Consider the following 4,175-nt stretch of genomic DNA (forward strand, 5'->3'; position numbering starts at 1 on the left):
AGGTCAGCAAGGTACAAGGTAAGCAGGTGTACTGGGCAGTGCTAGTCATGCAACATGCCAAGTAGACCACACTGTCCAGGTCTTCTTGAGCTCAGGTCATTATTACTTCACAGGGTTGTATTTTGTTCTTCCCTGTTTCCTTGTTCCACTGTTTGGTAATCAGGAGAAAATGAGAAGTCATTTAACTTCTTGGTTAAATAAAACTAATTTGTCACCTACAATTATGTTTAAGAGTAAGTCAGCTGAAGAAACAACAGGGGCTGGGGCTAAGGAAAGCTTCTACACTTAGGCACAGGACTAGTGGGTGAGTTGTTGGCTTGGCTGTGGGCAGTGCTAACCTAGTGGGCCTTCTCTAGGAAGGCCTTGCAACACCGGAGGGACTGCTGATAGACCAGCTCGAAGTCGGAGTTGTTTCCATAATAGGGATCTTCAATCATGAGTTGTTTTTGTGGATCATAGCTCCCAAGTAGTTCAATTTTAGCTTTGCAGTTTTTAACTTGATTACTTATTCTTTTCAAATATCTCATATTGCTTTCATCCATAGACAGCATGTATTCGAATGTAGCAAAGTCGTCTTTGGTGACCTGTCTTGCCTTATGGGCTGTGGTAATGTCATGAAATCTTAGGCAGCTCATAGCTCTTGGATCTGGGGCACGACCCACGTTCTAGTCGGAAACAACACCGCTGTCAATGGCCCAATTATCTGAAACATTTTGGTCAGCTACATGTTTTCTGAAAACTGCTTCTGTGATGGGTGACTGGCAAATGTTACGTAGACACACAAATAGTACGGATTTGGGACGCTGTAACCGCTATCTGCCTGGGTGGTCGCTGGCGCCTGCACATTTATATTTATTTTTATTTTTTTATTTTTTATTTTTTGCCAGTCCTGGGGCTTGGACTCAGGGCCTGAGCACTGTCCCTGGCTTCTTTTTGCTCAAGGCTAGCACTCTGCCACTTGAGCCACAGCGCCACTTCTTGCCATTTTCTGTATATGTGGTGCTGGGGAATCGAACCCAGGGCCTCATGTATATGAGGCAGGCACTCTTGCCACTAGGCCATATCCCCAGCCCTGCACATTTATTTTTAAACTTTTATTTATTTAAAATTTTTTTCTTTGCCGAATGTGGGTTGTGAACTCTGTGCCTGGGTTCTGTCCTCAAGGTCTTCAGCTGAAGACTAGTCTGAGCCACAGCACCACTTCTGTTTTCTAGTGGGTCATTGGAGATAACAGTCTTATTAACTTTCCTGCCTGAGCTGGCTTTGAACCTGGATCCTCTGGTCTCAGCCTCCTGAGTAGCTAGGATGACAGGAGTGAGCCACATTTTATTAGGCATGTAAAAGTATTTCACTTTCTTTTTTGTGAGTTCCAGTGGTATTGTGTTCCAGGGCCTTCCACAAGCTAGGCAAGTACCTCAGCTCTTAGCCCTGGTTGTTTTTATGCCGCCTTTGGTTTCCATGATTTCCAGCCTTTGTAGGCATTTGAAGAGAAAATGCACTGAGTGCACAGAGTGTCAGAATAAAATGTGTAGAGCCTGGAAGCTTGGAATTCTGAATAGAGGTTCTGGGTCTATAGCTCAAGGTAGGACATAGTGGATGGCTCCCATTAAAACCTGGTCTGGTGAACTCATGCCTTGCCCAGGCCCCTGGCCTCTGTTCAAGTCTGCATAAAGTTTTCATTTATACTTTCATATCCATCCTGGGGCCTGGAGAAGGAGGTGAAGGCATGTGTGAGTAAGGGCAGCTTATCTTTTACTGCTTGGTAGGTTGGTGCTGATCAGAACAACTTTAGTGACCCTAGGCCTCTGCCCAAGCCTCTGAGTCTTTGCTATGCATTCAGTTCTGCTTTTGGTCATGTCCTGCTCTGTGATTGTGGGTTAGGGGATGAGGGCTGTGTGGAAAATATTTTTATTACATAGGTCTTACACACATTTTGTTCAGCATACCAAGGCATTTAAATTTTTTTTTTTTGGTGAATTTGAAATTTATTGTGTTTCAGGGCTTCCCACGACCTAGGCAAGCAACTCAACACTGAACCTCACCCCTTTAATATAACCCAGTCATTTCCTTAAGACTGGTTTTATTCAAGTTTTCTAGTAAGGAGCTTCTGTGTGACTTTGTTTTGTTCTTCCCCTGTCACCTGTATAGGATCCCGCTTCCCTGGGGAGTAGTTCCAGCATGGCCATCCTTTGGTTCCTGTTGATTTCTTCTGACTGTAATTACTTTGATGGTAAAATGTGTCTAGTAGCTGAAGAAAACATGGAGAACATATACTTGGAATTTTGAGTGTAGTATCTGGAAGTATGGCCCAATGTAGAAAAGTGGCTTGAATGACATCCCCTCCCCTGAAGAAGTGACACCCATTCAAAAACATTCTGAAGTTGGCATCACTGTCCGTCAAAGTTCTAAGACCCTCTAATCATTGAATCACAATCATATGAGGAGGCATCAGGGAGAAGGTGACAAGGACCTGGTATGCAAAGATGGCCACTGGGTTTAATTTAGTAGCTCAGCAATCAGTGTCACTGGGACTGAAGCACCCAGACCCTGGCTGTCCGTGCTGCAAGGTAGTACTGGGCGATGGAGGGATTTGAAAACTATGCTGAAGTAGTGCCATGGTGTCACCAGGCAAATGGCCTCTCAAACCCTGGGAGCTATCCCTTATGCTCATTTGTGCACAGTTTCAGACATGAATTCCACCTAAGTAGCCACACAGATACTTGGGGCCTCTATTGCTGCTATGAGGCAGGATGCAGAATGAGACTTGGCAAAACACACATTTTAGCCATAAAGCATGCCATGTGGACTGGCTGTTTACTCCTGGTACTTGAACTTGGCCTGAGAGCTGTCCCTGAGCTTCTTTTTGCTTAATGCCAGCACTCTACCACTTTAATGACAGCACCATTTCGGGCTTTTCTGTTTATGTGGTACTGAGGAGTCGAACTCAAGGCTTCATGGGTGCTAGGCAAGCACTCTACCACTAAGCCACATTCTCAGCCCAAGTCCGGGGTTTTGAGATGACACTTTAGGCACATCTGAGGATCAGACGCTGTCGCCTTTGAAGCAACAGAAGCATGGGCCTCCCTTGATCAACACGAGGGTTGTCTGATGGTAGAGAGTGGGGTGTCCCAGGCATGCACTGAGCACTGTAGACTCAGGCTGGAAAGGCCACCATGATGCTTCGGCTGGATAAGACTGAACCCTGGAGATTAGTAGGTGTTATCAGGGGTGACAGAAAATCCACAAGTCTTTAACAGAAAGTCTTGATAAATTGAAATCTTTTAAAGGAAATCAGTATCAACCGCCTAAGAATCCAAATCTAAGCTGCAAAAATTAATTCCTAAGAGTGTCAATAAATCAAGAATAGAGCCAGGCACCAGTGGCTCACACCAGTAATCCTTGCTACTCAGGAGGCTGAGATCTGAGGATCATGGCTCAAAGCCAGCGCAGGCAGGAATGTCCTTGATTCCCTTATCTCCAATTAAATGCCAGAAAACCAGAAGTGGCACTGGCTCAAGGACAGCCCACGACGGACAACAGCAAAAGAACAGACCACTGAATAACCTGAGAGACACATGGTCCAAACATGTGAACATGGAAGGAGATGCAACTAACTGTTGAATCTCCATAAATTGTATGTCATTGATTGTTCAACAGTGGCCCACATTGACTGTTTGTTCTTTTTCTGATTCATATGTTCAAATCCCTTGTGTTGATGGTGATTCTTAGGGACATTTTTAGTGGTTCATTATTTCTAGGATTGGCTTTATTTTAGTAAGTGTTGGAATGTTACCATGCAGAATACAGTTGATGTTGCATTTTTCTAGACCAGCCGCTTTTATGAATTAGTATGCTGAAGAAAACAGTGGCTTTCTCCTCTCCCCTTTCCCTCTCTTTTCTCCTCCCCTTCTCATTTTTCTTTCTCCAGACGTTGTATTGCTGCAATAGACCAGGCCGGTCTCGAACTTGTAGTCTTCGGCCTCAGCTTCCAACTGTTGGGGTTAACTGCATTTTCCACCCTACCCGGCTCAAAAACAGATATCTTATGCTGTGACCCATTCGTTCTACCTTTAGGTATTTCTCTAATAGTTGGACTCTGCCCTATGCTCAATGACTCCCTCAGTGCTTCAGTGAGAAGGCACCCAAGACAATATCAGTAGGAACCTGTGGAAATT

General features: G+C 44.7%; 1 pseudogene; it reads right to left on the minus strand.

The window, feature by feature from the left end:
* Positions 1-338: 338 nt before the first annotated feature.
* LOC125344963 lies at positions 339-803 on the minus strand (annotated as a pseudogene).
* Between the last annotated feature and the right edge of the window lie 3,372 nt (positions 804-4,175).

This window comes from Perognathus longimembris, unplaced genomic scaffold (genome assembly GCF_023159225.1).
Source record: "Perognathus longimembris pacificus isolate PPM17 unplaced genomic scaffold, ASM2315922v1 HiC_scaffold_493, whole genome shotgun sequence".
NCBI classification, from domain to species: Eukaryota; Metazoa; Chordata; class Mammalia; order Rodentia; family Heteromyidae; genus Perognathus; species Perognathus longimembris.